The 11,253-nt window shown below is 44.1% G+C and overlaps 1 long non-coding RNA gene across 2 annotated transcripts; it reads left to right on the forward strand.

Annotated features, from left to right (window-relative positions):
- Positions 1-281: 281 nt before the first annotated feature.
- Positions 282-9,006, forward strand: LOC104871355. 2 transcript variants are annotated; one of them, XR_002025807.2, is made up of 3 exons: positions 282-359; positions 6,953-7,109; positions 7,749-9,006. It is a non-coding gene; the product is annotated as an uncharacterized LOC104871355 (long non-coding RNA). The 2 variants fall into 2 exon arrangements; XR_004518152.1 differs by having other exon boundaries at positions 6,953-7,035.
- The last annotated feature ends 2,247 nt before the right edge of the window (positions 9,007-11,253 follow it).

The raw sequence follows: 11,253 nt of genomic DNA on the forward strand, positions 1-11,253 counted from the left end.
GGGATGTAGGAGTCCGGCCCGCGCGGGAGCTGGAGGCTGTAGTGAAGGGAGCTGTGGCGGCCGAGCTGCGGAGGGGGCGGCCCCAGTGCCCCTCGGCAATCTCCGCGCCGGCCGCCCGAGGGAAGCCGGGAAGAGATCGCGGGAGCTCGGGAATCTACGGTACTGGCCCCGGGATCGTCCCGGGCTGGGGCTGGGAGGCTGGAATGCCAGCCTGAGTGTAGCGGGCGGGGTCCGTTTCCCTTAGGGCCGGGTTGCAGCCTAAGGCGGGCGAAGCTGGAGGGGCCAGTGCCCCTCGGCAATCTCCGCGCCGGCCGCCCGAGGGAAGCCGGGAAGAGATCGCGGGAGCTCGGGAATCTACGGTACTGGCCCCGGGATCGTCCCGGGCTGGGGCTGGGAGGCTGGAATGCCAGCCTGAGTGTAGCGGGCGGGGTCCGTTTCCCTTAGGGCCGGGTTGCAGCCTAAGGCGGGCGAAGCTGGAGGGGCCCTAAGAGCGGGATTTGGTCCAGCCTGCGGTATGACTTGCCCGAAGTTGCGCTCGGTTCGCTAGTCTGTCTGGCCACTTGGTTTCCTGGGGAGAACAGAGTACTTTGCGGGGGCGAGTGACTCTGCTAGCTTTCCCGCGCAAAAACAGAGATCTCAAGTGAGAAGTCAGGGAATGAAGCCACCCCTTAAAACCAGGTTTGAGAGCTTTTACTCTAATCATAATTCTCACATCCCTGATGACCTTAGTAATACCTGATGTTAATAAAAGCTTTCCCGTTTGCACAGTGCTTTCCAGATCCGTGACAAAATTGGTGATATGGGTAGAGACCGCAATATCAGTTCCATTGATGAACTTGAAGCTTGGTTAAATTCTGCAGCAAAAAATGTGGCCAGTCCAGATCTCAGGACACAGACCTCATACTCCTTCTCTACCCTTTGCTGCTTAGTAGCACTTTATTGCTTATCTGCTTCATGTAGTTAGATATGTGCAATGGATCATCATGCCTGCCAGGCTAGATCTGCCTCTGGGTGTCATATTGTGCCCTGTACATTATAGGGGAAAATGGTGCTGCGTGAATGATCTGGATTCTAGTCTTGGCCTTGCTAACTGCTTTAAAAAAGGTACTTTATTTCTTTGGACTCCAGCTCCAACGTGTATAGAATGAGGAGATGGTTGAATCCGGGATTCTCAATCAGGGGTGGACTTACGCCTTTCCATCGTCACCCTAATAATTGTCAGTATCTCAAGATTTTTTTACTTTTACACTGCTATAACTAGAGGCATTACATTTGGTGAATAAAGGATAGGAATGTTGCTCAACGTCCTGTGGTGCACAGGACTGTCCCAGCAGGAAAGAGTTATGGAGGGCCGGAAATTTAGCTCAGTGGTTCCGCTGCCTGCCTCGCAAGCTCAAGGTCCCGAGTTCAATGCCTGGTACAAAAAATAAAAAATTAAATTAAAAAATAAAAATGAGTTATGGAGTCCACAATGTCAATAGTGCAGAAATTGAGAAACCTGGGGTTAGGTGGATTTCTGAGCTCATTTGCAACCAAGCTGTGCTTGGCCTTTGAACGTGAGTTTAGCCTGCGAGGGCTGGAACAATACAATAATAAATATCCTGACTTCTGAGTCAGGGCATCCCAGATGGCAAGCCAGGTTTTACTACCTAGTGCCCAGGTAATGTTGCGCCAGTACTGCCGCAGAGTTCCTTTACAGAAGGTTTTTGAGGGCCTTTAGAATAGTTGGAAGGGAGAACTGGAAAACCTGCCTTGCAGCTGGGTTTTCCTAATAAGTATATTGTATTACTTAATTTATTTAGCTCTGCCACTTACAAGCCAGTCCTTATGGAAACTATTTAATCTCTCCATCCCTCAGTTTCTTCACCGGAAAATTAAGATAATAATAGCACCTTCCTGAAAGGATTACTGCAAGTATCAGTGAATTATTACACATTGGGAACTTTGAGCCTGGTGTGGTGGCACATGCCCAGGAGGGTGAGACAAGAGGGTTTCAAGTTCAAGCCCAGGCTGCGCAACTTAGGAATTTAGCCAGACCCTATCTCAAAATAAAAAAGGGCTGGGGATGTAGCTCAATACAAAAACCTAGGTTCAATCTCCAGTACTGGGGATGTAGCTCAATACAAAAACCTAGGTTCAATCTCCAGTACTGGGGATGGGGTGGGGGTGGAGTCAGAATGGGCTATAGAGTGTTTGCAAGCCTTTCAGAGGTTTCAATGATACAAACAACCCACTGTGGCATGCTCTCTGTAGGTTCATCACCACTGGCCTGTAGTAAACATTCGGTAAGTGAAAGCTCCCCAAGACTTTTTGGTGTGACCAGTGTGAGACAACATAAATCACTTGGTATAGTGGCTAATATTTAATAACCACTTAATTAGTAATATTTATTCATTTTCTAATTTGTTTAGTGATAGTAAGCTACTGGCCAAAGGCCCATAGAGAAAGAGAAACCCAGGAAACTCTATATTGCTATTTGCACCACCAAGGTGGAGTCTGAGTGTCTGAGAGTTCATTTTTGAGTCTGATTAGCTCCAACCTCCTCAGCAGTTTACAGTTGGCAGTGCCCTACAACCTGACCCTGTCCAACTAAGCATTAGGACTTTGAAGGAGACAAAGTGGAAATCATAGTGGCCTATGAAAGAAACAATGTGCTTTTTTTTAAAACCTAGACTGTCAGCAATTGGTTTTCTGAAAAATTTACTGAATGGATTATCTTAAGAATTCTACTACCTGCTTTGCCAAAATACCAAAATCTGAATGTTAGGTCCTTCCAGACTGCAAATGCCCAAACAAAAAATGAGATTTGGGATTTAGAGCTGCCTGTGACTCAAATTATTATCATTCAGGTAACAATCAAGTCCCTAAGAAATAGAGAGATGCAGTATGGGAATGTTTGAATGACCCAGCAGAACAAGAGAAATTGGACTGTGCCCTGTAAACAAGCATTAAGCATCTAGGGAAAGAGAGAAGACTAGAAGCCTATGAATAGTAGGAGAGGCTAAATGTACCCATGGCAACACAAAGACCAAGATCATTTCTTTTATATGCATTTGCAGCTACTTGTTTGGGAATAGGTAGTTATGAAATATTACAGAAGAAAAGAACATCAAAGAATATTTTTCCAGAAAGATACTTCAGCTTGAAAACTACTGTAATCCTAAAATTTGTTTATCTATTTAACAAGCTATAGGCAAGCGTCTGGAAAGCCAATGTGAATAAAATTTATTCCTGATACTAAACATCTTGTAATCTAGGGAGGAAAAGATGAATAAATAATAATGACAATTGAGGGGTTCAGGAATGTGGCTAGTGGTAGAGCATTTTCCTATTGTGCGTTAGGTTCTGGATTCAAACCCCAGTTATAAACACGCATGCATGCATGCATATACATACACAAATTACAATGCCTCATGATAAAAAGTTCATCTCTCAAAATAGTCAAGAACATGAACTAGTATCAGGTAGACATGGGTTTAAGCCTGACTTTGCCACATTTCTGACGCTGAGCAAGAACCTTTGCATCTCTTAGGTCTGGTTTCTTCATTTGTGCCATAGGCATTGGTGGTTGCCAACCCAGTGTTGACTCTCTTTCTCTTTACCAGTGAAACCCCAATTTTGTTCAGGGCCAAGATCTGCCCACCTTTGAAAAAAATAAAGAGAAAAAAGCTCCTTGACAGATGTATGGCCACATAACACAGTTGTAGCCCTCAAGATATAGATAGGAGATGGCTTTCCTTTGCAACCAAGACAAAACTACGAAATGAAAGGGCTTCTTGCCCTTCAAACTGTGCCCTTTGCCCTTTACCCTTTCTCTTACCTATAACACAGATTAGAAAAAACAGACACCTTATCTCCCCCACAGCAAAGCTATGCGGTAAGAATGGTTATAAGAAGCCACCCTTTCTACCAAGCCTGTCCATCTCTAGTTTACTGTTATTGAGAAAAATAAGTTTTGATTTGCTTAAGCCACTGGGGACAGGTTTCACCATGCAGCCAAACTCAACTCCTAACCAATACAATCTATAAACAGGATAACAGGGTGTCTCCCCTCGGGTTCTTTTGAGCATTAAATAATGCATATAAAGTACTTAGCCTGACACCTGGTACATAGACACATTGAGTAAGTGGTAACATAAACCTTTCCTTACTACTATTACAGCTATTATCCTCACCAATATGATTATTTTATGTGCACAACCCATAGGGGTTTAGAGAAAGATGTTACTCCCACTGCCTGGGGCAGACAGAACAGGTTTTCCCCAGAATGTAACATTCCACCTGGCTCTTTAAAAATGAAGAAGAGGGCTGGAGATTTAGCTCAGGGGTTCCACTGCCTGCCTTGCAAGCGCAAGGATCCGAGTTCGATCCCAGGTACCAAAAAAATAAAATAAAAATGAAGAAGAGTTTCCCACAGTATATTTTCTGATAAAATGGGAGCACATTCTCATGTCATCCTTTCCTTGAGAGGAATTCAGAACTGCCTACTTGGCCACAATTAGGGGAAAACTCTGCTAAGGAAATAACACTGGGCTTGGAGCCCAGTAGCTGTGATCTTCAAATGAACAGAGGCTGAGACAGGTAAATGGTCTAGGTAGCTGGAAGTAGGAGCCAGAGCACCTAGCCATAAAACTATTGTAAGGCCCATGGACAATAATAGATCTCCAAAAACACCTGTTCAAATTCTAATCAGTTAACCCAAAATTGGTTATCAAAAAGCTGTTGATAAAAGTCACTTTTTTTACAAGATCTTTGAGAACATGAAGACTGTCTTAACCCCTTTGTTGTCTGTGTTTATAGCACCTAGAATAGAGCTTGCCACAATTTGGTGATTCCCACAATGTAAAGATACTAAAAACACTGAGCCAGGCCTATGATCCTCTTCTCCCCAAGAAGAGGTAAAAAGACTCAGAGCAGAGCAGATAATGCTAACATCCTGTCTTAACTTACACTCCTCTAAACAAAGAGAATAAACAGAACCCAAGTCTGTCTCCAAAATTGATCATTTCTAATCAGAGAGAGAGACAAGTAGATATAAATAGAAAAGACTGTTTTCTGCGCCAAAGCTTTCTTTTCCCAAAAGAGAAAGGTGGAGAATACCTTTGATAAGTCATCAGCCAGAGAAAGTAGAAGCAATGCCATATGGCTGGCTTATCTGAGAGAAGATAGAGTCTAATGAGAAACAGGTCAGAAAAAAAAAAAAAGACCATGTGATGTTTAAGCTTCATTAGGACTGCAAAACCAGCCATTTGGACACAAGCCCTGCCATTGACTCTGGCCTCGTACCCTACCTCCCTCTTCTCATGGCATTATTGAGCCTGGGTTTTTCCTACAGGCCAGGACCTTGCCAACCCTTTCGCCCTTCACATAATGTGTTTGTCTCTTTTCTGTTTCTATTTCTGTAGTTTGATGAAGGATGATAGCAGGGTACTGAGTTGTTTTTCATTTAGGGCAGCCACCGCCCTCACCCTACCCCTGTTCTGTCCCCTACCCTGCTCTTAAGTCGTGTTTTCATTGTCTGCTTTGTGCCTTGTCCTAGGTTTTTATTACTTCCTCACAGAGCCAAGGAAGGCTTTATTTTATTTTACTTTCCAGGCGTTGCTAAACATAGCCTTGCATACCCATCCTTCCTGGAAAAAAAATTATGGTGTTTCAATACTGGCACTGACCTCAGGAAAGAAGGGTAGGACAGGCTTTAGATATTTGCTGAGCCCTTAATGGGTACTATCCCCTAACTAGGTGGTATTTTTGCATTTAATTCCCACAGCACACCCATGAAGTCGATAGTATTACATCTCATTTTACAGATGAGAAAACTGAGAAGCAGAGAGATGAAACAAGCAGCTCAGGGTCATACAGGATGGTTAGTGATTTCCTGTCTCCTTACTCCAAGTCCAGTGCCCCTTTCAGTGCTGCACTCTGTCTTTGGTGTTTTAGTTGGGGCAGGTACAGAAGTTAAGTGTCTTGATTCTGTTGTGTCAAGGCATTGGGTCTTCCTTTGGCCCTAGCACCTGCTCCCAGGTCATCCTCTGGGTCTCTCTCTGGCTGTTAGTATCAATCCCAGCTCAGCCTGCACTGAGCTGTCCTATCTGATGCTTAGTCCTTGATCCATGCAGATAGCCTTGGTCAAGGCCATAGAAAAACCATGACTGCTCCCACATAGCTCTGAGGCCTCAGGACTCTCCAAGTTGCTGACTTCAGCCCCTGCAGAAAAGACACAGAGGCATCTCTACTCCTAAAGCACTTGCTGGAAGGGAAGCCCTGCAAAGTGCTGCCACCTCCAAGGCCTCAGATCTCCTCCCCTCCCAGGTATCACAAGGACCTGGATCTGCATCTCCATCTCTCCTCCCCCGATCCCTTTAGCAGATGGCAGGAGATGGGGTCCTTCAGAGTTTCACACCAGGTGCTGTCTCTGTTCTTTTCATCTCCAGCCTCCTCCTATCCCCTCAGCTCTTTGTTAGATTTGCCTGTCTGGGTGGAGGCACCAGACTGGTCCAGCTGATCTTGGTTCTTTTGAACTTCATAGACATCGTATCCAGATTCATGCAGGGTTTATACTTTTGGAGTAAAAAAGACCAGGCTTTTGAAACACAGACTTTTCTCTCAAGTCCTACACTGCAAAAGTCTATTTTGAAATTCCAAAGCTGAATCCTGTCTCTTGTTCCTCTGTGCATTCCCATTGTAACACTTGTGTCCCTGAAAGGAGGGAAGGGGAAAACAACAGAAGGTATCCGGGAGATTGTGGTGAGAGAGAATGTAAGTTAAGGTTTCTCGGTACTCTCTCCTCCTCCTGTGAACACGGGGAGACAGTTGCCATCCTCACCTGAAGTCAGGGTGGGGACAACCCTTGGGCCAGTGGGACGTGGGTGAAAGTGATAGAAGCCACTCCTAAGCCTGGTCCCTAAACACATTCCTGTTGATCCTGTGTCCCTCACTCTTCCTTCTGTTGCAGCTGTGGAGCCCTGAGCAGAAGACAGGAGGAACACAAGAGGAAGGGAAGCCAGGCCTCCAAGTTATCACCAGGAGAGGAGCTGCGTAAGACCCTGCTTCACAAACTTCAGACAGTGATATGAGCCAGAAACAAACGTTGTTTTGTTAAAACCACTGAGGTCTGGCTTTTGTTGTTTTGCTTTAGAGCAGTTTACATCACTTACCTTGATTAATAATTATCTAAATATTGTTCTACCTCAAAAGTCAATATGTAAAATGTCAGAGACGGAGAATCACAAGTCTGACTGCTTTGATTAGAAGCTGTGATACTGAAGGTACAGAACGGTTTTTGAGGTTTGAAAGGGATCCGTACATATCTCTCTTCTCCCATCAAGTCAGGAACCAATTTAGAGATAAGCACAGAAGATGGAAAGAGAAAAGTCAAAATGTTTGATTTATTACTGATAAGCATGAGGTTTAAGTATTCAGCTAAATCTAGCTGTGCAGCCAAATGGCAGAGCTATGAATCTCCAATCCTGAATTTGACAGACCTAACCACCACTGAACCACTGGCACAATCAGAAAACTGTGAGCTGTACCCAACAGAGGCAGGTCCTTTACAGCATGACAAAAAGATAACAAGAGTCCCCCTCTGAAATAACTCAAGCAGATTTCTATCAACTGTTACTATATTTTAGTACATGAATGCAGTACATAATGATTGTATTCACTGTGGGGAGTTGGTTCAGGTACATAACCCATCTTTTTTCTTTTTATGTTCCCTTCCCTTTCCCTCCCGCCCCCCTCTGTCTAAGCAGATTTGAAGAAGGGGCCAAGAAGGAGCTGAGCTGAGCCATATCCAATTTCTTCTTCCCAATCATTACTCAAATAAATTACTCCTATCAGACAGCTTTGGCTAAAGAATGTCAAAGGAGGAACAAAGGACTCCAATGGTTTCCCGTTCCCACATCCATTGTGGGTCAGCTGTGCATCATGTTCATTCTGGGACCACACAGTGGCAGGGACACATGAGGCTTCTATTTCCACCCCATTGGCCAAAGCAAGTGGCCCAGCCAAACTTGTCTTCCACGGAGTGAGGATGTTTCAACCTCCCGCAAGGAGAGGCAATGTATTTGTGGAATGAGGGTGAGGAATAAAGACATGGGATTCATATTTCCTGACATGACACGTACCCGAAGACCAACGGAGAAGCAACAGATGCTGTTACTACCACCTGCATATCCTCTGGGCCCACTGTGGAAGCCCCCTTGGAAACTAAAGAAGTTTCCCCATACCGTAGACATGTCACCTGTTTCCTAACTCCAAACTCGAACCCAGCCAGACAGCACATATATGAATAACATTCATCATTTAAAAATAAGGCATTTTTGCCATTTCTAACAATATGGATGAACCTGGAGGTCATTATGTTAAGTGAAATGAGCCAGGCAGAGAAAGACAAATATTGCCCAATCTCATGAATGTGTGGAATCCATATACATCTCACTTATTGAAGCAGAGTAGAGGGGTGGTTGCCAAGTGCTAAAAGGGGGTGAAGGGTGTGGGACATCATTGATCAAAGAGTACAAAGTTTCACCTAGACAGGAAGAATAAGTTCTGGAGACCCACTGCACAGCATGGTCACTGTCATTGGTAATACTATGTCATATACTTCAAAATTACTAAAGACTGGATTTTTAAATGTTCTTACACACACACACACAATGCTACATAGGTGAGATGAATATGTTAGCAATATGTTAAATCATTTCACAATTTATATATTTATCAAAACATTATCTTGTACATCATGAATTTATACAATTTGTATTGACCCTTTAAATTTTTTTCTTTTCTTTTCTCTTCTTTTTTCTTTTTAGACAGGCTCTCGCTCTGTAATTCAGGCTGACCTTAAACACATTCACTGCGTAGTCCAGATTGATCTCCAACTCCTGGAGATCCTCCCAGTTGGACCTCTCAAATGCTGGGATTGCATAAACAATTTTTTAAAACCTATTTTCTAATCTCCTGGGAAATTCTTCTTCCTACTCAGCTTTATAGCACAAAACAGAATGTGTGGGTATAAAATTATTCTTAAAACAATAACTAACATTTGTGCCCAAAACACTTTCACATTCAGAACTATTAAATCCTGAAGAAAAACAGATGAGGCTGGTGTCCTGCTTTAAATATGACATGCCTCTGAAAAACTCATACTCTGAGGCCTGAATCCCAATACAGCATTGTTGAGAGGTGAGGCCTAAAGAGGTGAGTGGATCCTGAGGGCACTAACCTCCTCAATGAATTAATCCATTCATTAGCTCTTTGCTGAATGTGCTATTAGGAGGGAGGCTTTGTTGAAGGAAACAAGGAGCTGTTTGAACAGTTCTTTGAGGGTATTTCTTATCCCAACCCCTTTCTGTCCACCTCTTTCTCTTTTTCTCTTTTTCTCTGTTTCTTGTATTCCATAAGATGAGCAGCTTTTTCTGGCACACCCTCCCACCATGATATGTCCACCTTGGAGCTAGCCAACCGTGGACTAAAACCTCTGAAACTGTGAGCTAGATATATCTTTCTTCCTGTGAGCAGTTTATTTTGGTCACAATGACACAAAGCTAATGAATACAAGTGATATCGTTATCGTCTCAGTATCTGAATGAGGAAACAGGCTTGGAGAGGAGACTCATCCAGACACTGATGTCTCTGGCCATCGAGGTTCTGCCATTCAGTGCTGGCTCTCTGGGTACTCATGCGAAAGCTGCTGACTTCTTGTGAAATTACCTGGACCTTGTAGGCAACTCGGCTGGTGTCAGCCAGCCTCTGCCTTAGATATCTTGGTGTCTCTCTTGCATACCAGACTGTAATTTAGGAATTCTCAAGCACCTGTTTCTGTCCATCATCATGTGTCATACACAGTTCCTTCAAATTAAGCATGCTGAATGTCTCCTCATTGGGAATACAACCCTGAAGATGATAGATGAGATCCCTGTTCACATAGAGTTTATTTTCTAGTGAGGAAAGAGGGGAAAGTGGGGAAAAAAGATGTGAGATAGTGTGCTACTCAGGAAATCAAAAAGAAGGTGATAGGATTAATAGAGAGTAGGTGCCTATTTGAATGGGAAAGTTAAAGATCGTTTCTTCTAAAAAAGGGTGGTATAAACAGCACATGAGAGACCACCAGGACACAGGCTTTATGTGAGCAAGAGGCTGATTTATGCTGTTGGGATATAGACAGGCTGAGATCGAGAAAGATGTCAGCAGCTGCCCAGAGGAGAATTTAAGTTTTTATAGAGTTTGGAGGTGGGAGTTGTAATCTTAAGGAATCTGGGCTGGAACACTTGGGGTCAAAGTTCCCAGCATGGTCAGTGCAGGTGTCAGATAATACCAGTCATCTCAGTGCCAGGGAGATTGTATGTTCTGTCCTAAACTTTCTTTAGGGCCATCTGTTCTGTTTACTAAGGGCAGCATGACCCTTTAGTGGTTTCCTGTTGTTTGTGGAGGGCAGCATGTTTTCTGAGAGGGTCTCACTGCGGTCAGGCATCCACTGTACATTTATGAGAGGTAGGCCACAACTTCAGTTCCATGTTTTGAAGAGTCAAACAGAGTCTTCAAAGAGAGTGGACTCCCAGTTTGATCTCCCCTACAGCCCTACACATTCCCTGCCTCACTGTCTTGGTGCTGCTCAGAATCTGAAATCTTCCTCTCCCACTTCCCTGGCCTTGATGGAATAAACTGCTCTTCAGGACTCTACTATAGCACCGTAGCATACTGCACAGACATTGTGCCAGAATTTGATGATTCTACCCTAGCTTTTGGCCTCCTCCCAAGACTGGGGCTCTATGGGGGCTGGACTCCCTCTCCCTCATAACTCCTGATCCTTCCTTCAGGCACATGTCGAACACACATGCAGGTGTATTGACAAATGCAGAGTGATGGGCTCCTAGGTCACCTATTTGACACACAGCCTGTTCCGTGAATTCTTTCCTGATACTATTTATACTTCCTTAGCTCTTGGCAATGGTCCAGTGAAGTATCAAAGACAATGACATCATTATTTATTAGCCTGTCAATCTTCTCCTCTAATTCTACACTACGTGTAGCTATTGTGGTTTATATCGAGATGTCCCCCTAAAGCCGCCGGTAATTTTAGGCAGGATTTGGGGGAGCTGATTGGATCATGAGAATGCTACACTCATTGGTGGAGAGTCTGTTGATATGTTTGTAGCCAAATGGTATGTTAGGAGATGGGCACAATCAGAAAAGATGGGTCATTGGGAGTGTGACCTGGAAGGATATATGTCCTTTCCTGGTTCCTCTCTTCAC

The sequence above is a fragment of the Fukomys damarensis genome, unplaced genomic scaffold (assembly GCF_012274545.1).
Source record: "Fukomys damarensis isolate Sample0158 unplaced genomic scaffold, DMR_v1.0_HiC HiC_scaffold_19, whole genome shotgun sequence".
Classification (NCBI taxonomy): Eukaryota; Metazoa; Chordata; class Mammalia; order Rodentia; family Bathyergidae; genus Fukomys; species Fukomys damarensis.